This window comes from Terrapene carolina, unplaced genomic scaffold (genome assembly GCF_002925995.2).
Source record: "Terrapene carolina triunguis isolate 2854851 unplaced genomic scaffold, T_m_triunguis-2.0 Scaffold173, whole genome shotgun sequence".
In the NCBI taxonomy this organism is placed as follows: Eukaryota; Metazoa; Chordata; order Testudines; family Emydidae; genus Terrapene; species Terrapene triunguis.
This window is the reverse complement of record NW_020664524.1, coordinates 1,283,426-1,307,343: the sequence shown is the minus strand read 5'-3', so window position 1 is coordinate 1,307,343 and position 23,918 is coordinate 1,283,426. Positions and strand designations below refer to the sequence as shown.

Here is a 23,918-nt window from a genome sequence, read left to right as displayed (position 1 = left end):
ATTAGTTGAAATCTGGTCTCACCCAGAGTAAGAACTTTAAAAAGCTCATCTCTGCTCTGGATCTTTTGCCACAGAAACCAAAGCTGAACGGATAGATCTGTATTTAAATATGAATCGAGCACCTATCTTACTCTTAACTGCATCATTTTCTTTCAAGGTTTACCTTGAAACTGGCAACATACTTGCACATATTTAAAGTGACAGGAGAGTCCTGGAAAAAGATTTAGAAGGCACTTTCACTTCAAGGCTCTGAAATACTACAGGAAATCATAAAAAGGCTTAGTGCACTTTACTATATTCAAAACAAATTCTGAGACTACGAGACTGAGGCTGAAAGGGCATTGAAATCACAGTGTAAAGACATGGCTGAAACCCTGCCTAAGCTGGAATGATTGCATTCGAATTCTGAACAAACAGTTCTCCTTTCACTCGACTTACAAAACAGTTGTCTCCTGTGCTATAACGTGGGAGAAATTATTACTGATGAGAGATTACATGGCAGCTCTTACCACCTTGTGGGGACTGCATATGTAAATAATGAAGTGTACTGGTCTGGAATAGAGTCTTCTGATAGTTTCACAGCTCACTGCCCTTAACCTTTCCTCTGGCTTATTATACCTCCTGGTAGAATTTCTCATTTCAGGCACTCGCTGAAAGAATCAGAACAGTTTTAAACTAGGTTTATCTGAACATTGTGCAGCAGGAGGTCAGTTAGCATTGTAGGGGTTGATTCTCCACTGAAAATCATGGGTATGCATCACTGCTTACGTTGGCCAATCCCGTGGAGCCCGATCTGGAGTCACTGAAGTCAATGGCAACACTTCCTTGGGGTGTGCCACTCTGTAAAATTCATGACCAAAAACGTAAATTGCTGCTCTTGTTTGACATTTTGAAGAGCAGTTGCCAAAGTTCAAGGAACCTAGGCCCAAATTTTCAAAACTGGACACTACGTTTGGGGGCCCTGATTTGGGAGATACCCATAGGAGAGAATGTAGGTAGGCCCGGGTGAGCAGAAAAACCTCTGGCACAGATTACTTGCTACTGTGTGGTGGCTCACCACTGTAGACCGGTGTATTGCAGGAAAAGGGCAGGGAGAGGGTGAACGTTGGCTCCCTCCACTCCCCAGGATGACCTGTTAAGCATCACACATCTCACTTGACACTCATGCAGTTGGCAGGTCTGTCATATTCGCCTGCTTCTCAGGGAAAATGTCTGATATTTTTAAGACATTGGGAGAGCTCCTCCGTAATACAATGCCCTATAGCCTAGGGGAGTATTCAAGCCAGAAGGCTAAGCACTCTAGTCCCAGCTTCTATGTTGATTGCTGTTAATGCATCTATCCACAATGCTTATTAAGTAAGGCCTTCTCTCTTATTTTAGAGTAGGCATTCACCTGCAGCTACAACAACTGAGAAGTTGCAGGTCATGTTAAGCAGCACTATGACTAGAACCCCAGCCTCTAACATGGCAGAGACAAGCCTTGGCCTTGCTTTGTCAGGTTGTTCTGAAGAAGGCATGTACCAAAGTATGTGCTTGGCTGAGTTATCTGTAACCACTCGACCACACTCTGCTTTCAGGGCCAGGAATTCTGAAACACAACATTCCAGTGTTGGCTCACCAGTTGCTGTGTAACCCACTGGCAAGTTGTATGTCATTGTAATCCCTCTGGGGGTTGTCTGAATCCCAGCTCCTGGAGCTCCCGTCTGAGAATGTAGGGAGCCTTACCAAAAGGACTCCAATTAAGATGGCTGCCAAAGTGTCTGACTTCATTCCCAGCATGCTTGGAATCAGGGTTGGTGACAGAAGGAATTAGAAAACCCTGCTGGGGCTGATAAGGAATCTTCTTCATGGTGTGAGCTGTCCACTGGACCAATAAGACAGGGCTGTGCAGAACCCCTTCCTACTAGGGGACAGCCTGACTACACAAAGGAGAGAGAGTTTTGCTTTGGTTTTGGTTTGGAAGCTGGGAGAGAGACAGCGTGGCATGTGGCATCCCAACTATGCGCCTACTGCCCCCAAAGGGAGTTCTCTGAGACTCTAACTCCAGCATTGTAGTGACCAGTAGCCAGAGAAGGAGAGAGCCCACCTAGCACTGGCTACCAAGAGCCAGCCAACACCCCAGGAAGATTCCAGACCAGGAAACCCAAGAGCCTGGCTGGAGTCAGAAGAGGACTCCGGCCTGAAGAGAAAATAAGGTAGCTTTTGGTTAAGCCAGTTGATGCCACACTGCTGCAACACTCTGTCTCAGGACATGCCACCTCAACAGTGCCATCCACCTCAGGAAGGCAGCTGGGGTAGGAGGAGTTTGAGCATGTTAAGAGGTGGGAATTAATTCATTTATAGATATTGGTTAAATATTAATTAACTGTAGCCCGTTATTTCCCCAGATCCTATGTTCTTGTTCCCAGTAAAGTCACTCCCTCTGTTGTCCTGTTATTTTATTCCTTTGCTGGGGTTCGTTTTGTTGTCCCCCGTGTACTGGGCTTTACACTCCTTGCCAGCTTGTAGTATTCTCATTGATTTCTCAAGGCCACAACCCCTGCGTATCTGGCACAGTGGGAAGATGCTTTGTGCGGAGGCACCAGGTGCCAAGTAAAAAGTACTCAGGACCTGCTGTATGCAAGGAGAGAGGAGAGGCACTCCAAAGACTGGTGATTGCAGGCATCTGGGAGAGAAAAGGGAAAAGGCTAAACCAACACCTTGGGGGAAGGGCTGCACTATTTCCCTCTATGGGCTGTCTCACAGAATAGATAACATCCCATTTATGCCGCTGGTTGCTACTGTATTATTCGTAGGACTGGGGTCGAGTGTGTGCCGGGTTGCTACTGTTGCTGAGGTGGAAGAGGTCTCTCGTGGACTCTGGAGGCAGTGGGTTCAGAGCCTGCTCATGAGTTCCATGGGGTGACTGAGCATATGCCTGTGATTCCCTCTTAAGTAAGCATGTGGTTACAATGACTACCTGAAAGAACAGGAATTCAAGCTTTCTATGTTTTTTTAATCAAAACTGCAATGTGATTTAAAGAATGAGCTGAGATTTCAAGTCAACTGCCAGGCTTCTTACCTGAGAGCTGGGTGCAATGTTTCTGCTCAGCAGTGAGTGATACCACACCTACGTTCCCCCGCTCTGCTTGCTGATTTAAGACTAGATTAAGCCTTTATGTCCAGCCCTGAGCAAGGGCCAGTATGTAGCTGCACAGCAGAATACACCTTAATTTTCTCCTTTTTGTTGGGTTTTAATTTCAATGAGCTTTCAATTCATCCAAGGCTTCAAGTTAATGGGAGTTTTACCCTTAGGACCCGATCATGCAACTGGCTGCCTGCAGGGGTGCCTCTTCACCTGCATGCAGTCCTGTTGAAATCAGTGCAGCTCAACCTGTCCCCAGTTTCCGGATGAGGGCTTTAGATTGTAAGCTGTTCAGACCAGACGCTTCATCTTCCCCTGTGCCTTTGAAGTGATTAGTACGTTGTTGGTGCTATATAAATAATGCTAACCATTTGTTATAAACAGCAAATTGACTATTTCTATTCATGGTCAAATATTAATGGGGATTGATTTTCCAGAAATGTCACTTGAGTGGTCCCAGCAGAGCAAGGGCTAGACATTGATAAGTGTCTCTGAGCAATTGTGAGCACTCCCTTCCTACCTCCTTCATGCAGTCAAAACTCAGGCTGGGAGTGGGTTAGGAGATTTTGCTTTTGAGAAAAAGTCTGTTAGGTTTTATTTTATTTTATTTTTTTTGGTTTGGATCTGAGAACTTGAGTCTGAAAACTCTTTTTTCCCGTTGGAAAAATCAGGCTTTGGTTGGCCTTTGCCTGAGTAAGGTTTGAGAAAAAACTCAGTAAATCTTTGTTGAAAGGCGGCTTTTGAATAAAGGTTACTTGGCAGTTTTGTAGGCTCGCAGCTCATTACAGTGTGTGTTGAATGTTTTCTGTAGTCTTGCATTTGTGTGTGACCAGTTTGGCTATAATATTTAGACAGTCCCTGGATGTGTGTGTGTGGTGGCTTGAAGAACTTACTATTGTGAAAAAGGATGGTCGTGTGGCTTAGCCCTAATGCAGTGCATTATGGGATGTGGATTTTACTCCATGTTCTGCTATAGATTTTGTCTTGAGCAAGTCACTTAGGCCGAGATCCTCAAAGGTATTTAGGATTCTAGCTTTCACTGATTTCAATGGGAATTAGGTGCCTAAATGCTTTCAAAGATCTAGGTCTCAATCTCTCTCTCTCTGCCCTGTTTTCTATCGCACAGGGGTGTTTGTGATTGGAGCAGGGACTGTGGCAGTGAGCACCATAAACAAATTATAAATAAAAATGAACACACAATATGTGAGTGGTTAGTTATAGCGCATTAGGACAAAGCTGCATTGTTGGTTCATTATTTCACCTTGACTGTTGCTTCTGCTTACTTGTATTTAATTGATACATGGTGCTGACTGAATAGCTACAATTCATAATGAACAATTTCTTAGACAAATGTAGCCCTTTTTCTCTGTTAATCAAAATAACTGTCTTTTGACAGTTAATTTTCAAATGTATTTGCTATTCAGAGTTGTTTTACGTGAACAAATTTCAGTTCACAAACTGGCAGTATTTCTTGGGATGTTTGATATTCACGACTCAATATTGGGGATCTGTGATTGGTGACTTAAATCACATGGCATTCTTCTGTTTTCTCATTGGATAACCAAACCATTAGTTTCAGGCAGAAAAAGGTCTTTATAATTTTGTTTAATCATTATATTGATTTAGTTTCATGATTAAATCAATATTGGCTATGGGCCCCAAATTTGCCTTCTATGAATATTCACGTGAATAAACCTTTGCTTGACCAAAAATTCATGAAAAGTCCATACCGATGGGCATTTGTGAGTATTTATTTTCACTATTTGCCCAGCTCTAGTTACAATAGATTTTTTAAATTGGTATGTCCTACAAAAAGAGAGAGCTTTAATCCGTCATTCGGTGTACTTGAGCACATCACTGTGAAACGAGGAGTCCAGAGCATCAGAAAAAAATAGCAAAACATGTTGATGATTTGATTTTAAAAATCTTTTCCCACTGCAGAATATAGAACTTTTCATTCCACTGGGTTCCATGAGCTATGGATTGGGCACTTGTGCCCCTTGGTAACATTAGCTAAGGTAACATTAGATGGCAGCCTTAGCAGAGACGGTAGGTTTGAGGCCATGATTCAGTGAAGCATTTAAGCACGGGGTTAATAACTACAGTGTGTGCTTAAATCTCACTGAAGTCAAGCCTGTGCTTGAGTGTTTGGCTGACTAATGGCCTGGATGTGCACAGAGAATGAATTACCCTCTTACTCCGAGCTGTGTTCCCTGTAGCTCAGTGTTGGCACTTCTGAAAATCAGGCTAACATTTTGCTTCATTGAGATTTGGACTCAACTTATCTTTGAGCATCATTAAAGGAGCTGCGAAAGGAAGGGTGAGTGTTGCATGGATTGTGAGAAATCTAAGACCAGACACCCACTGTGAAAATCTACCCACTGCACTGTTGCGTGACCTATGTTAAATATACCTTATTGAATGGTACCAGAACCCAGACGGAGATGTCAATTACCTTTTGAGGCAATAAAGACTTTTAATTGTTTGGTTTGTTTTATTCCATGCAACTGGAAACATTTGGGATTACAGTTTTAAAACCTACCAAGCAAATAATGCATTTGATGCACATATGTATGTTCTCTGTCCAGTGTGTTGAAACACTTCTCTCTGAAGCAAGTTTACATGGACTCATTTTATTTCTGGTTGAAATAACTGTAAACCATCACAGAATTATTTTTCCATAGTAAAACGTCCTTTTCTATCTTTTTTGGACATGTCGTATTTGTCTGTTTCCAACACAATCTTTCTTATGAGGCTATCTTTTCTCTCTTTGCAAAGATGAATTGATACTGCGATCACTGAGTACTGAGTACATTGTCTTTGTTAGAGACCCTCCATTTAATCAATCTAAAATAATTTTTCTCAGGCACCTGTGTTCTCTGAATATTTCAATCCCGATGTTCTCAAATAGGCACGATCAACTGGGGGTGTTGTTAGTCTAGCACCGAGAGGGCATAAGAACAGTCAATTTTGATGATTAATCCCTTTTTTCAAATCCAAGGTAAGTGTTTCTTAAAGGCGTTCCTATTAAGAATGATTTCTTCTTATGGCCTGGAATTTGGAACCTCTGCTTCATAATCTGTAGCACCAACAGGTTTGACAGAAAGCCTCTGAATGATGCTAAAAGGAAGGTCAGTCTCTGGTAAAGTAGCCCTACCTATGGTCTATTGTTTATTATTTTGGTGCTAAGGTGAATTGTAAGACAGAGTGGATAAGCAATGCTGACAAGTACACCTTTTCCAATCCACACAGCTTCAGTTCCACAAGGTTCTAGCTAACAGTCTTTAGCTAAATAGGAGCATTGAGAGGAAGAATGGTCCAGTGGTTAGGGCACTAATCTAGAAGTTGGAAGACCTGTAGTCAAGTCGCTGCTCTGCCACAGACTTCCTGTGGAACATTGGGCAAGTCATTTAGCCTTCCTGTGCCTCAGTTTCCTATCTATAAAATGGGATAACAGCACTTCCCTACCTTGCAGGGGGTTGCATTCAAAGATTGTGAGATGCTGAGATACTATAATGATGTGAGTCCTATAAGTAGATAACACGAATTGGGCTAGAAAGGTCTCTGTCCTGGGTATAGAGTATATGTGGATGGATGAATGATGATTCCAAAGCCAAACTAGGTGACTTTATTGTAATTTTCCTACATACCTTTTTATTTTAAATATAGGCGTTCAGTAGAGCTGTTTGAAATTTGATGGAAAAATACCTTTTTGATCAAAGCAAAAAAAATTGAGAAAATATTATTTTGCTCAGAATGTTTGAATTTTTAACAAAAAAAATGGAAATGAAAAATGTTGAATATTTTAATGAAATTCAATGTGTTTTGATGGAGAAAAAACACTTTCTCTCCCATTTTTATCATTTGCTGTAGAGAGAAAAAAGTCAAAAAGTGAAAGGAAGTGAGTTTTTTTTCACCCCACTGAAATTAAACAAAACTTTTCAGAGAATTTTGAAAAATTAAAACAAAAAATCATGGGAAATTCCAGACAAAACATTGAATATTCTTTGGGGTTTTTTTGTGAAATATACTTTTTTTTTTTAGCAGTCCTAACATGTAGTAGTAACAAGGACCAACATGATAGAACATGGTATGCATTCTGTTGTTCCATCTAACAACAGAGGCTAAGAGTACTTTGGATTTATTGGAACTGCCTGTTTCCTTCACTGGGTCATACTAGACATCCCATTAAAGTTAATGGGACTACCCAGTCTTTGCAGGACTGGGACCTGGGTCTCTGTACAGTAATTTAGGGTCACACTATTGCTTTTGCAAAAGCCACTAACCACTGTGAGCTGATACTGAATTGGAAAATGTGTGACAGACTTGGTGAACCAAGCCTCCCTCTGAGCAGCTTAGCTTTGGCAACATCCTGCTATCCAACGTTCATTGGCAAAACACCACTACTGCCTTAGCCTTCCCAAACACACACAGTTCATGAAGACTTCAGAGGTTTGGTAGATAATCCACTGCTTTGGCAGTTAACAGACCTAGTTTATCTACTGATATGTTTTGTGACCCAGGGCAATTCACTTCTCTCTATGTTCTGTTGTAAGCTCTTTGGGGCAGGGACTTTTGCCCACTATTTACAGCCCCTAGCTGACAGAATCCTCTAGGTACTACCATTATATAGATCGTACATAATAAAAGAAGTGCTCATTTTTAGAGAAAGCAATTCAGAAATAGATACACGGTTAAGTGGCATTATATTTTATTTAATAAAGACTTTGACTTTAATAAAAGTTGCACCAAAGGTATGATTTAAAATCAGTTTAGTTAAACTAGTGCAAACCCCTCGGACGACACTCTAAAACTGATTCAAATTTGGCTTATATCCATTTGAAATAAATTAAACATAGAGGTTTGCGCTGGTTTAGTTGATTCCAGGGTCAGAAGGCACCATTAGATAATCTAATCTGACCTGCATAACACAAGCCATAGAATTTTACCCTATTACCGCTGTAGTAAGCCCTATAACCTGTGAAACTGATTTTAGTTACTGGTGTGTCCGTTTAAATGTAGACATGGTGAAAAGAACAAATAAAGAACTTAGTGTCATTTTTGCTTAAGTGTTGGATGGTGAAATCACAAAGTAAATCAAATACCTCCAGTAGCTGCAGGACAACTTTATTTTTAGTGGCAAGAGAAGCAGTATACACAGCCACATTGCAGTCTCGTAGCTTGTTAAAAATATCTCAATAAATAAAACAAATAAGCAACATATACACTGGAACAGAAAATGAAACATTAACAAAGGGTTTAGCTGTACCAAATCATGGAGCAATTGGAAGAGGTGATGAGTGTGTGGAGAGCAGAATCTGTAATCCAGACTTTACTTGAAACAAATCATGCAGGATTTGGGGAGGCCATGATGTTTTTTTTCTGAGCGCCTTGATCCAGTTTTGATGTTACTGTACAAGAAATCATTTTGAGTTAAAAATATACATTAAAAAAACAAAAAGAATACAGCAAAGGGAAGATAAAATCCAACCCGAAAGATTTCTCATAAATGTATTCCTGAATTAAGAAGTTCAGAAAAAAATAAAATAAAACCAAACACACCCACAAACAAAACCCCAATGACACTACACAATCAACATGGTTTTCTTTTTCTTTTCTTTTCTTTTCTTTCCTTTTCGGGTCAGTCTCTTGGGGAGAAATGTTGCAAAATTTCAGCCCATTCCCTTCGGTGCTGTTTTTCCACTCAGTCTAAGTGCTCTGCAAAAGTTCAGAGCTAGGGAGGTCTAGAGGTGTCTTTTGGACCAGTTTACTTGAGGTTGTTAAGGTTTCAGAAGCTACAAACTTGGATACATCCCAATTCCTCTTCAGTCTCAGACACAGGACAGTCTAGAATAAAAGAGAGGGGGGAAAAAACATGTCATACTGGACATCTTCCTATGCATGTTCTCTGATAAGCCCTTTTCTCTTACAAATCAAGGCAATGATTCAGGACAACATATGCCTAAATCTATTCTTGTTCAGCCTAAAATGACACACACCCAATGTTTACTCCCCACCCCACCAGCAGTCTTTTAGGCCTCCATCCATTTTAAAAACAAGTCCACTGATTTCTATATAGGCTTAAAGTTAAGCATGTGTTACAGTGCTAGCCTGAACAGAGCTGCTTTTATGAATCAAGATTCATACCTACACACGCACCCATAGAGGCATGGAAAGCCTTCCAGATGAGAGAGACTTCCTGACAGCCAGGGAGGGGAACTTTAGGATTAGTTCAGAATTATTTAGCTTAGTGAGGACACAAACAAGAGCTAACATAGTAGAAATAGATGCAGTGATGAATGGCGTAGAGAATGTCATTCAGATGCTCCTGTTTACCTTCTCTCATAACACAACACCCGGCGCCACCTAGAGACATGAAATGACAATACATCTTAAAACTACTGAAAGGAAAAATGTTGGCAGGACTAATCAGTGGAACTCCCTGTCACAGGAGATTTTGAAGGCCAAGAGTTTAGCAGGAGTGAAAAAGAAGGTTAGATGTTTCCATGAATGATGATATCATGCTATGCTCAGTTGTGCTAATTAGGGTGCATTTTATGCTGGATATAAACTTGCCATAGAATCAGAGAAGATTAGGGCTAGAAGAGACTTCAGGAGGTCATCTAGTCCAATCCCCTGCTCAAAGCAGGACCAACCCCAACTAAATCATCCCAGCCAGGACTTGATCAAGCTGGGCCTTAAAAACCTCTAAGGATGGAGATTCCACCACCTCCTTAGGTAACCCATTCCAGTGCTTCACCACCCTTCTACTGAAATAGTGTTTCCTAATATCCAACCTAGACCTCCCCCACTGCAACTTGAGACCATTGCTCCTTGTTCTGTCATCTGCCACCACCGAGAACAGCCCAGCTCGTCCTCTTTGGAACCCCCCTTCAGGTAGTTGAAGGCTGCTATCAAATCCCCCCTCACTCTTCTCTTCTGCAAACTAAATAACCCCAGTTCCCTCAGCCTCTCTTCCTAAGTCATGTGCCCCAGCCCCCTAATCATTTTCGTTGCCCTCCGCTGGATTCTCTCCAATTTGTCCACCTCCTTTCTGTAGTGGGGGGGGCCCAAAACTGGATGCAGTACTCCAGATGTGGCCTCACCAGTGCCGAATAGAGGGGAATAATCACTTCCCTCAATCTGTTGGCAATGCTCCTACTAATGCAGCCCAATATGTTGTTAGGCTTCTTGTCAACAAGGGCACACTGTTGACTCATATCCAGCTTCTCGTCCACTGTAATCCCCAGCTCCTTTTCTGCAGAAATGCCACTTAGCCAGTCGGTCCCCAGCCTGTAGCAGTGCATGCGATTTTTCTGTCCTAAGTGCAGGACTCTGCACTTGTCCTTATTGAACCTTATCAGATTTCTTTTAGCTCAATCCTCCAATTTGTCTAGGTCACTGTGGACCCTATTCTATCCTCCAGCATATCTACCTCTCCCCCAGCTTAGTGTCATCCGCGAACTTGCTGAGGGTGCAATCCATCCCATCATCCAGATCACTAATGAAGATGTTGAACAAAACCGGCCCCACGACCTACCCCTGGGGCTTGATACCAGCTGCCAGCTAGACATCGAGCCGCTGATCACTACCCATTGAGCCCGATGATTTAGCCAGCTTTCTATCCACCTTATAGTCCATTCATCCAGCCCATACTTTTTTAACTTGCTGGCAAGAATACTGTGGGAGACCATATTAAAAGCTTTGCTAAAGTCAAGATATATCACGTCCACCACTTTCCCCATATCCAAAGAGCCATATCCACTATCTCATCATAGAAGGCAATCAGTTTGGTCAGGCATGACTTGCACTTGGTGAATCCATGTTGACTGTTCCTGATCTCCTTCTTCTCCTCCAAGTGCTTCAAAATGGATTCCTTGAGGACCTGCTCCATGATTTTTCCAGGGGCTGAGATGAGGCTGTAGTTCCCCGGATTCTCCTTCTTCTCTTTTTTAAAGATGGGCACTATATTTGCCTTTTTCCAATCATCCAGGACCTCCTGTGATCACCATAAGTTTTCAAAGATAATGGCCTATGGCTCTGCAATCACATCACCCAACTCCCTCAGATGCATTAGATCTGGACCCATGGACTTGTGCATGTCCAGCTTTTCTAAATAGTCCTTAACCTGTTCTTTCACCACTGAGGGCTGCTCTCCTCCTCCCCATACTGTGCTGCCCAGTGCAGCAGTCTGGGAGCTGACCTTGTCTGCGAAGACCAAGGCAAAAAAAGCATTGAGTACTTCAGCTTTTTCCACATCATCTGTCACTAGGTTGCCTCCCCCATTCAGTAAGGGTCCCACACTTTCCCTGACCACCTTGTTGCTAACATAGCTGTAGAAACCCTTCTTGTTACCCTTCATGTCCCTTGGTAGCTGCAGCTCCAATTGTGCTTTGGCCTTCCTGATTACACCTCTGCATGCTCGAGCAATATTTTTATACTCCTCCCTAGTCATCTGCCCAAGTTTCCACTTCTTGTAAGCTTCCTTTTTGTGTTTAAGCTCACCAAAGATTTCTCTGTTAAGCCAAGCTGGTTGCCTGCCATATTTGGTATTCTTTTTGCACATCGGGACGGTTTGTTCCTGAGCCCTCAATAAGGCTTCTTTAAAATACAGCCAGCTCTTCTGGACTCCTTTCCCCCTCATATTAGCCTCCCAGGGGATCCTGCCCATCAGGTCTCTGAGGGAGTCAAAGTCTGCTTTTCTGAAGTCCAGGGTCCGTATTCTGCTGCTCTTCTTTCTTCCTTTTGTCAGGACCCTGAACTCGACCATCTCATGGTCACTGCTGCACAGGTTGACACTCATTTCTACTTCCCCTACCAATTCTTCCCTGTTTGTGAGCAGCAGGTCAAGAGGAGCACAGCCCCTAGTTGGTTCCTCCAGCACTTGCACCAGGAAGTTGTCCCCAACACTCTCCAAAAACTTCCTGGATTGTCTGGGCACTGCTGTATTGCTCTCCCAGCAGATGTCAGGGTGATTGAAGCCCCCCATGAGAACCAGGGCCTGCGATCTAGCAACTTCTGCTAGTTGGCATCTTCAAGTCATAAACCATGGGTTTAGAAACACTAAGGCTCAGATCCACAGTTATTTAGGCTCTAACTTCCACTGAAATCAATGGAGGTTAGGTGCCTAAATAGCTTGGAGGATCTGTGCCTAACTACCCAAAGTTAGGAGGACAATTCCTGCTTATATATGCTATCCTGGGGGGTTAGCACTTGACTGTGAAGAAGCATCTGGCATTGGCCAGTGTTGGAGACTACTGTACAGATGGACCCCAGGAATGGTCCAGTCTGGCAAGTCCTATGTTCTTTCACCCTCACCTTTACACCTTGCTCTAGGCTGCTGTGATGGGGAGTACAAGCCCTGTGCTGGAAAGGAGGGGGTTAATGAGGTACTTTGGGTCCAGGCACCCCACCCTGGTTGGAGGAGGCGCTCCTAAGGAGACCAGGCCAGCTCAGTAGTAGGTGGCCTGGGGAAGTGAATCCATCTACGCTTGTAGCTCTATGGAGGCAGCACTGCCTGGGACCTCTGCCTATTGTGACTCTGCCAGACCCACTTGAGAAAAGGGACTCAGACGGTCTGAGATTGAGCTTTGATTTATATTCTTTCATGTCTGTACTTTGCCCGTTGGGAGAAGGGGGCTGGGAAGTAGCAATTCAGGGAAGCAGCAGTACAGAAACCTTGGGTGCAGACCTTAGCTGCCTGCCCCAGGGCTGTGAATTGGAACCCCGTGGAGAGGGTGGGTCTGGGCTCCACGACCAACCCCTAGGGCAGGCAGAGGGCAATGAGTGTACCCTGACATATGAGAATCGAGATGGGCAACAAGGCCCTGAGACTAGGGGAGTAGGGCCCTCACGACATAGACTCAGGGGAAACTTGGAGAACTCTTGACAGATCCACAACCAGAATCCTTTGCATATCCTGAGTGGAGCAAGGCACGATATGACTCAGGTTTTTGTTTGCTTTTGGGGCAATGGGAGGGTTGGGGAGGGTGGAGGTGTTGAGCTTCTGGAACTAGTGTCCCTTCTGAGTGACTAGAGGCAGACTCACCCTAAGGCCCTGTCCAGACATAAGGGAGTGCCCTTCTTAAGTGCTTTCCACAGTCACTAGTTAGAGCCCGGGCCGTGATGTGCCATGGCTGTTTACAGCATATCACTGCTGGCATCTGGATCGAAGGACCATTTAGCCAGCCCTGGGAAGATCCCTCCCACCAGAGGGGTGGCAGAGGAAGCATGGCTGGAGGGGAAAGGAAGCGTGGGTGGGTTTCCCTACTACCCACTAATTGCTGACTGCTGTATCCGCCTCTTGATATGCAAGAGGACCTGCCTAGCACACAGCCAGCCCAGGATCAGGGCAGCACAAAGAGCACTCTTACTCTGACCCATGCTGTGTGCTCCTCAGGCATAGCTGAGGATCTGAGCTTGGCAATGCAGTAACTTACAAGCCGGGCTAGTGTTATGCTCACAGAACACTGGGGCATTTCATCAATTCCCTAAGAAAAGTGCTATGGAATTTTATCATCTGCTAAGAGAAGGACAGAGGGGATCTCAGGGCAGTGCCCATGATAATTGCAGCACTCTTTGTAAGTACCTTACTGTGCAACAGAACCAGCTCTAGGTACGAGCTAGGGCTGTGCAAAAGATTTACACCAAAATCTGAAAACCTCCATGGCTGGGGGTGTTGACATGAATCTGAAGCTCCAAGCCCCCCTCTGGAGGTTATGAACCCATGACAACCAAGCCATCTGACTTGGGTTAACTAAAAACCCCGTGAATCCTAATTGACGAGCTCCTCTGAGCTGTCGTGTGACCCCAAGTTGTGGTGCAGAACTGAACCCCTCCAGCCTTCTGGCCCAGAAGCAAGATTTCTGCTACCTGAACATCCGTGACACCAACGTGCACCTGGTAGCATTTATTCCCAGCACTTTTAACTCAGCCCAAACCCTTTAATTCCTTAGAAACCTTTTCCAAACAAAGAACTACCCAGGATAGTTTTGCCTGAGAAAGAGACTCAGTGACCCACTGCATATAATTCAATACCTATTTTAATTACATGTTTAAAGTGTGTGTCATGTTATGTATTGCATTATGAAACCAAGCCAATGGTGTCTGTGTGTCAGTGTTACACATTGAGTACCTGGCACATCTTTTTTTTTTTTTGCTATGTGGGCTAGTGAAGGAATACTGTACAAAGGCAAAATGCCTTCACTTTATCTTGTGCTGATGGTTGCATATTTGGAATGTTAAATTACAGATGGAATTTGCCCTGTCCCCATTCCCTCATCAGCCTGGAGAATTCAAAGTACCAGAAACCCTGCACGGAACCTGTTAATCAAATAACATGTGAAGATCTGATGCTCTGCTCAGGTGAGCTTGCCTATTTTATGTTACATTTTAAAGCAAAATAATGTAAAACTGCCATTGACTTCCATGAGAGTGAGGGTGGGCCAATGCCGAGCACCCCCTTTCAGTGACTACCTGTTCTCCCTGTATGATGAAGCTGACCCTGTTGCAAATACACACATTTACACCCCACCCCTGGGGGGCAGTAGTCTGGGTGCAGGCCTCAGGCTTCCATGCATTTAAAAAACAAGTCCACTGATTTTTATGCCACAGTAGGCTGCACAGCTTAAATCTAGTCTGTAGTTCTACAGCCTCTCCAGGGCATATGGTATGATGGCAGTGAAAGGGTTAAATCCAGAGATGGAAGCAACACCCTCATCATGCAGCCTGTGCAGTCCCGGGTCTGGGTCCGTGCATCACTTTCCTGGATCCTAGGGAAGCCTCAGGGCTACCATCCTTCAAAGCCAATCAGTATCTCCCATTAGGTGCTGGACTGGCTGTGTTGTTTAACCTTCGCCATTCCAGCCAGTCAGCAAATTTCAGGTAGATGTCCCTGGGAGAATCCAAAGAGCCAGGGCTCTAGGGCCTTTTAAAACATACAGATAAGCTCATCATTTCAATCCAGCTGTAGCACTTCAGCCTAGCTCCACGGCTCCATCCAACCCACAATGTCTCCGAAACACCCTTTAGGCTCAAGCGCCACACAGGTTAAATCTCACCAAGGGGTACTGAGCTCATCTTGCTTAAGCACGACTGGGTCACGCCGCAGGACAACAGATGCCAGCAGACGCCTTCCTGCGCAGGAAGAATAATGAACATGCTGCTGTTCATTTGCCCAGCCCAGCTCAGACTAACGAGGCAAGCCCTGTAAGCCACGACTGCCCAGGGGATGCCCCGCGTAATTTTTTGGCTTTTCATGGAAGACACTGTATCTCCCCTCCGAGGGCTGACTCAGCTCACATATCAAAAATGATATATATTTATTTCCTCTCTCTAAGGAAAGCTTCCATTTAGCCTTTTAAAAAAGTTATTAATTATCTAATTACACCCACATTCTGCAGAAGAGTTCAGGACTTGACTGACTGCCCAGGGCCACTTAGAAAAGCTTACATGTTGGGCGTGCACTGACAGAAGTGGCTTGTATGTGTGGGGGTGTGTGCTGGCGGATGACAGACAAGGCTTTCCTTTGCACTTGTGCGCTACAGCCCTGTTGTTTGGGTGTGTGTGTGCGGGGGGAATAACGAAGCAGAGGAAGGAGAAAGACACCACGGGATAGTCCCTTGCTTGGGGTGGAGCAAATGTTAAATGCTGCACTTCCTTAAATCCCTGTGTCATGTGTCCAGGGAAAATGCTATGGTAGTACTCCTAGCTTTTATGCAGCACTTAGCATCAGTAGGTCTCAAAGGGCTTTACAAAGGAGGTCTGTATCATTAACCTCATTTTATACATGGGGAAACTGAGGCATGGGGCGGGGACGATGGCAGGGAGCCCAAGATCAGCTATATACTGGGTGTAGAGATGAAAGTGGTTCAAGCTGATATTGGGGAGGTATAGGCAGCCGTACTCTGCTTTCCTGCACAGCACCTGGTGTAGGAGTGGCTGGAGGTGTGGCCAGAATGCTCTCTATTCCAGCTAGTTTGGGCAGTTAAATTTAGCAAGATAGAGGCCATGGGGCTACTCTAAATTACACTAGGAATTTAAGTCCCCAGCAAGCCCAGCATTAGGTGGGTGTAGAGCCACCACTGTCCCTGGTGTGCCTCCTGCATGGTGTAGCACAGAATCTGGCCTTAGAGGTTTGGATAAACCTGGGGAATGGAAGTGAACTGGAACCTGGGGAGTCCTGGGATCTCAGCTGGCTGTCCAGAATTACAGCACTTTGCATCAGTAGATCTTATAGCACTTTAATTAAACATTAATGAACTAAGCCTCCCAATACACCACTCAGGTAGGTAAGCATTAGACTTGTCTCCCATGTAGGGAAACTGAGGCACGAGGACTGGTGGGGGGAAATGGGCATGTCACAAGCTACTTTGAAGGTGGATTTTGGGGGGCATTGTGCCTCACTCGCTGGCCCTTCACAGACTGGGAATGGGGGGTTGGGCCCACCGTTCCCTTCCCTCAACAATGATGGAGGAGAGAGTGCACCCCCCTTCAGGAGGTGGCTGGAGTGCATTGGGAGAACAGAAGTGTGGCAAGGAGGTTGAGGAGAAGGGGTTAGGACCAAGGGGATAGAGCAAGGGACTGGGACTTAGGATACATGGGTTTAATTCCAGGCTGGGCCACTGGCCTGCTGTGTCACCTGGGACAAGTCACTTCCCCTCCCTGTGCCTCAGTCTCCCCATCTGTAAAATGGGGATCATGATGCTGACCTCCTTTGTAAAACACTTTGAGAGAGCTATGGAGGAAAAGTGCTCTGTAAGAGCTAGGGATTATTACCATGCATCAGACTGGATGATACAACTATATAGTATGTCAAAAAGCAGAACCCCCCAGGCCCACTTTGTTTGAATCTGAGTACTGGGGTGCCACCCCTGCCGTAACCCGGTATCGACTTTTTAATTTACAAGATCTTTCCTTTGACAGTATGACTTCCAATTGGAAAAGGTGCAGAGAAGGGCTACTGGGATGCTCTGAGGAATGGAGAACCTACCTTATGAGAGGAGACTCAAAGAGCTTGGCTTGTTTACTCTAACCAAAAGAAGGCTGAGGGGGGAGATATGATTGCTCTCTATAAATACATCAGAGGGATAAATACCAGGGAGGGAGAGGAGTTATTTAAGTTAAGGGCCAGTATGGACACAAGAACAAATGGATATACACTGGCCATCAACAAGCTTAGGTTTGAAATTAGATGAAGGTTTCTAACCATCAGAGGAGTGAAGTTCTGGAACAGACTTCCAAGGGGGGAGCAGTGGGTGCAAAAAAAAACCCTAACTGGCTTTAAGACTGAGCTTGATAAGTTTATGGAGGGGATGGGATGATAAGATTGCCTACAATAGCATGTGGCCCATCTGCAACTGCTATTAGCAAATATCTCCATCGGCCAGTGATGGGACACTAGATGGGGAGGGCTCCGAGTTACTACAGAGAATTCTTCCCAGGTATCTGGCTGGTGGGCCTCACCCACATGCTCAGGCTCTAACTGATCACCATATTTGGTGTTGGGAAGGAATTCCCCCCAGATCAGATTGGCGGAAATGCTGTGGATTTTTGCCTTCCTCTTCAGCATGGGGCACGGGTTCCTTGCTGGTTTTAACTAGAATAAATGGTGGAACTTTAAACTATGATTTGAGGACTTCAGTAAACTCAGCCAGAGGTGAGGGGCCTATCACAGGAGTGGTTGGGTGAGGTGCTGTGGCCTGCAATGTGCAGGAGATCAGACTAGATGATCATGATGGTCCCATCTTGCCTTACAGTGTGCAAGACTGAGTGCAGGGAGACTGGCCTACCTGGCAAACAGCAGCTAGGCTGGGCCCTAGGTGTAGGATTTGGTTTCACAGGGCACGGAGTGCTTTGGAAAGGGATGAGAGAGAAACTGGACTGATAACGCAGTGACTGTGTGGGCAGATGTGGCAGCTGCTATGCACTTAGCCATGGCTCGCGCACAGGCTATGATCGGAACCATCTTTGTCTGGATCCCAGGAATAGCCCCTGCTCTTTTCAATACGTGCTATGAGACCCAGACTTTCACCTGGGGTCAGGTGAACAGCACCTCTGAGAGATCGCATCTCCCCTCAGCTCTGCATTGGAGTGGCTGCCTTTTTGAGTGTGCCGGGGGGAACCTGACCACACAGTCTTCTGGCCCGTGGATACTAATAGAGTGACTGTGGCCCATATCCTCCTTAAAGTGCTGTGCAAACAGGACTCCCTGGGGCCCTACCCCCATGGGAGTGAGGCACCTAAATACCTTTGAGGCTCTGGGCCTGTGACACTGCAGATTACATGGTATGGGTGAGAGGACTTCAAAGCAAAGCCAGGCAGTGCTGGGCACAACCAAACAAACATGGGCCTCACCATAAGGCCAGGATTCACTGCTGGCATAAGTAAAAGCAGCTTAATTGAGGAAGTGGAGCTGTACCCTTACACCAGGGTGGAGCAGACTGCTGTGCGGAACTACTAGTTTTCACTCTGGTTCCAGCTAGCCTTCCTCACTGTGGTGTCTGAACAACTCCCAGTGGACATCATTCTCACCTCAGTGAGGTAGTGAATATTGTCTCCCATTTACAGATGGGGGGGACGGAAGTGTAGGGTAGATTAAGTGACTGGCCCAAGGTCCCACAAAAAGTCTGTGAGGGAACCAGGAATTGAATATGTGGCTTTCAAATCCCATTCCAGTGCCTTTATATTCGTGAACCCATCCTTTACTTATATAGCTCCATAGGTCCTTGGGAATCCAAGCCAGGGTGGAAACGTACATAAAACAAGGGCATTCAGCCCTCTGAGTACAATTACAAAGTTGCTACTGAAAGCAACTGTGGCTACTTCCACCTTGAACCTGCTTTTTAAATTGAAATGATACCTGCTCCCCCCATGGAATCTGATTTGCCTTTTCACTAGCATTTCAACAGAAAAATGTTAAAAAAATGTGATTTCCACCCCCCATCCCTCCCACAGCCCCTTGTTTGTTGTTGGGGCGGAAATGTTTTCCACAAGGAGCACCTGGTCAGGATTAGCTACCTATTAATGCTTGCCTTGAAACTTTCCTGGGGGTCTAATTTCAAAGGAATAGGGCAAAACCAGTGTGTCGTTCAGAAGAGAGTGCATTTTCCCATGCCTCCAGTGTTACTTTTATGTCTCAAATAAATAAATAACAAAATAGCCCTACTCTCAGGTGCCTGTATCTTCTCTTATATCCTAGTCTAAAATGTCATTTTATCTGATGGGTTGGTGATGCTTCCAGAAACAATGATCAGCACCACAAGGAAGCAGGTCTGACTGGCAGCAATAGACCCATATGTTAACTGCAATTGTTGTCTCTTTATTCAGAAGTACCTGCAATGTTTTGGTACTGTGTGATATTTTGTTTGTTTGCATGGGTAAAAACTCTAGGCAGTATCTAAATGTAAGAAAATAAATCAGTCAGAAGAGGGGAGCGAGATATACTAGGGATATTCTCAGCTTCCAAACGAAGTGCACCACAATTGACAAAAAAGCATTTGTCTGTGATACATTACATGATGCAGCTATGCATTCAAGATATATTTAGTAAGGCCATCAGCAATAGCGCCACTTAGGGACTTCCAAGAATATTACAGTACCCAACTCACTAGAGGAAAAGGCAGTGATAAAGCTTTCATAGAATCATAGAATCATAGAATATCAGGGTTGGAAGGGACCTCAGGAGGTCATCTAGCCCAACCCCCTGCTCAAAGCAGGACCAATTCCCAACTAAATCATCCCAGCCAGGGCTTTGTCAAGCCGGGCCTTAAAAACCTCCAAGGAAGGAGACTCCACCACCTCCCTAGGTAACGCATTCCAGTGCTTCACCACCCTCCTAGTGAAATAGTGTTTCCTAATATCCAACCTAGACCTCCCCCACTGCAACTTGAGACCATTGCTCCTTGTTCTGTCATCTGCTACCATTGAGAACAGCCAAGTTCCATCCTCTTTGGAACCCCCCTTCAGGTAGTTGAAGGCTGCTATCAAATCCCCCCTCATTCTTCTCTTCTGGAGACTAAACAGTCCCAGTTCCCTCAGCCTCTCCTCATAAGTCATGCGCTCCAGACCCCTAATCATTTTTGTTGCCCTCCACTGGACTCTTTCCAATTTTTCCACATCCTTCTTGTAGTGTGGGGCCCAAAACTGGACACAGTACTCCAGATGAGGCCTCACCAATGTCGAATAAAGGGGAACGATCACGTCCCTCGATCTGCTGGCAGTGCCCCTACTTATACAGCCCAAAATGCCGTTAGCCTTCTTGGCAACAAGAGCACACTGTTGACTCATATCCAGCTTCTCGTCCACTGTGACCCCTAGGTCCTTTTCTGCAGAACTGCTACCTAGCCATTCGGTCCCTAGTCTGTAGCTGTGCATGGGATTCTTCCGTCCTAAGTGCAGGACTCTGCACTTGTCCTTGTTGAACCTCATCAGGTTTCTTTTGGCCCAATCCTCTAATTTGTGTAGGTCCCTCTGTATCCGATCCCTACCCTCTAGTGTATCTACCACGCCTCCTAGTTTAGTGTCATCGGCAAACTTGCTGAGAGTGCAGTCCACACCATCCTCCAGATCATTAATAAAGATATTAAACAAAACCGGCCCCAGGACCGACCCTTGGGGCACACCGCTTGAAACTGGCTGCTAACTAGACATGGAGCCATTGATCACTACCCGTTGAGCCCGACGATCTAGCCAGCTTTCTATCCACCTTACAGTCCATTCATCCAGCCCATACTTCTTTAACTTGGCAGCAAGAATACTGTGGGAGAACGTATCAAAAGCTTTGCTGAAGTCAAGGAATAACACATCCACTGCTTTCCCCTCATCCACAGAGCCAGTTATCTCATCATAGAAGGCAATTAGGTTAGTCAAGCACGACTTCCCCTTGGTGAATCCATGCTGACTGTTCCTGATCACTTTCCTCTCCTCTAAGTGTTTCATAATTGATTCCTTGAGGACCTGGTCCATGATTTTTCCAGGGACTGAGGTGAGGCTGACTGGCCTGTAGTTCCCCGGATCCTCCTCCTTCCCTTTTTTAAAGATGGGCACTACATTAGCCTTTTTCCAGTCATCCGGGACCTCCCCTGATCGCCATGAGTTTTCAAAAATAATGGCTAATGGCTCTGCAATCTCATCCGCCAACTCCTTTAGCACCCTCGGATGCAGCGCATCCGGCCCCATGGACTTGTGCACGTCCAGTTTTTCTAAGTAGTCCCGAACCACTTCTTTCTCCACAGAGGGCTGGTCACCTTCTCCCCATATTGTGCTGCCCAGTGCAGTAGTCTGGGAGCTGACCTTGTTTGTGAAGACAGAGGCAAAAAAATCATTGAGTACATTAGCTTTTTCCACATCCTCGGTCACTAGGTTGCCTCCCTCATTCAGTAAGGGGCCCACACTTTCATTGACTTTCTTCTTGTTGCTAACATACCTGAAGAAACCCTTCTTGTTACTCTTAACATCTCTTGCTAGCTGCAACTCCAAGTGTGATTTGGCCTTCCTGATTTCACTCCTGCATGCCTGAGCAATATTTTTATACTCCTCCCTGGTCATTTGTCCAATTTTCCACTTCTTGTAAGCTTCTTTTTTGCGTTTAAGATCAGCAAGGATTTCACTGTTTAGCCAAGCTGGTCGCCTGCCATATTTACTATTCTTTCTACACATCGGGATGGTTTGTTCCTACAACCTCAATAAAGATTCTTTAAAATACAGCCAGCTCTCCTGGACCCCTTTGCCCTTCATGTTATTCTCCCAGGGGATCCTGCCCATCTGTTCCCTGAGGGAGTCAAAGTCTGCTTTTCTGAAGTCCAGGGTCCGTATTTGTGATAATGCTGTTCTTTTCTGTTGTACTGTTAGATGCTGAACTTTTTTGAGAAGCTGGTCATCAGTATCAAAATGGGAACTGCTGAATGCTGAGCTATTTTGAAAATCTGGTGCGTGGAGACTGGGCTGGGGGGTAGGGAAGGAGACAGGACTAGGAGAAAGACAGGCTGGAGGGAATGTGTAAAAGAAGTCAGGCTTAGGGGAAACAGGGGGGAGGGATAGCTTGGTGGTTTGAGCATTGGCCTGCTAAACCCAGGGTTGTGAGTTCAATCCTTGAGGGGGCCACTTAGGGATCTGGGGCAAAATTGGTACTTGATCCTGCTAGTAAAGGCAGGGGGCTGGACTCAATGACCTTTCAAGGTCCCTTCCACTCCTAGGAGATAGGATATCTCCATTATTTAAAGAACTGTGGCTATTAGAGAACACTGCCCTCAAGACCTGGAATGGAACCAAGATTTCTGAGGGTATGTCTACACTACGAGAGTAGTTCGATTTTAGTTAAATCGAATATGTGCAATCGATATTAGAAAGTCGAACGTGTGTGTCTACACTAAGGACAGTAATTCGACTTTGTCAGTCCACACTACCAGGGAAAGCGTCGACATTGGAAGCAGTGCACTGTGGGCAGCTATCCCACAGTTCCCGCAGTCCCCGCTGCCCAGTGGAATTCTGGGTCGAGCCCCCAATGGCTTCTGGGTAAAAAATTGTGGCGAGGGTGCTTTTGGGTAACTGTCGTCATCCGTCAGTCACTACCGCCCTGCCTCCCTCCCTGAAAGCGCCGGCGGGAAATCAGTTCGCGCACTTTTTGATCAGTGACAGCGCGGACGCCACAGCACTGCGATCATGGATCCCGCTGCGACCATCGCTGCAGTTGTGGCCGTTCTCAACGCCTCGCACCTTATCATACACCTTTCCCAGAGGCAGATGCAGAGAAATCAGGCGAGGAGGCTACGGCAGCGGAGTGAGGGCCTGAAGTCGGAGAGTAGCACAGAGCTGTCAGAAACCACGACACCCAGCGCCGAGGACATCACGTTTGCAATGGGGCATGTGGATTTTGTTGAACGGCGATTCTGGGCCCGGGAAACAAGCACGGACTGGTGGGACCGCATAGTGCTTCAGGTCTGGGATGAATCCCAGTGGCTGCGAAACTTTCGCATGCGGAAGGGGACTTTCCTGGAACTTTGTGAGTTGCTGTCCCCTGCCCTGAAGCGCAAGGACACCCGCATGCGAGCAGCCCTGACTGTCCAGAAGCGAGTGGCCATAGCCCTCTGGAAGCTTGCAACGCCGGACAGCTACCGGTCAGTCGCGAACCACTTTGGCGTGGGCAAATCTACCGTGGGGGTTGTTGTCATGCAAGTAGCCAAGGCAATCGTCAAGGTACTGCTGTCAAAGGTAGTGACCCTGGGAAACGCGCAGGCCATCATAGATGGCTTCGCTGCGATGGGATTCCCAAACTGCGGTGGGGCTATAGATGGGACTCACATCCCTATCCTGGGACCGGGCCACCAGGCCAGCCAGTACATCAATAGAAAGGGGTACTTTTCAATGGTGCTGCAAGCACTGGTGGACCATCGGGGACGGTTTACAAACATCTACGTCGGATGGCCGGGCAAGGTTCATGACGCTCGCGTGTTCAGGAACTCTGGTCTGTTTAGACGGCTGCAGGAAGGTATTTACTTCCCGGACCACAAGATAACTGTTGGGGATGTGGAGATGCCTACAGTGATCCTCGGGGACCCAGCCTACCCGCTAATGCCCTGGCTCATGAAGCCCTATACTGGCGCCCTGGACACAGAAAAAGAACTGTTCAACTACCGGCTGAGCAAGTGCAGAATGGTAGTGGAGTGTGCTTTTGGCCGTCTCAAGGGGAGATGGAGAAGCTTACTCACTCGCTGTGATCTCAGCGAAACCAATATCCCCATCGTTATTGCAGCTTGCTGTGTGCTCCACAATCTGTGTGAGAGCAAGGGGGAGACCT

The 23,918-nt window shown here is 45.7% G+C and overlaps 1 protein-coding gene across 1 annotated transcript in view; it reads right to left on the bottom strand.

Moving 5' to 3' along the window:
* Positions 1-8,246: 8,246 nt before the first annotated feature.
* TWIST2 (twist family bHLH transcription factor 2) overlaps positions 8,247-23,918 on the bottom strand; it is an 83,468-nt gene continuing 67,796 nt past the window's right edge. The window contains exon 2 of the mRNA XM_024194083.2: positions 8,247-8,971. The gene's annotated coding sequence lies outside the window, so the exon portion shown is untranslated. The remainder of the gene's footprint in view (positions 8,972-23,918) is intronic.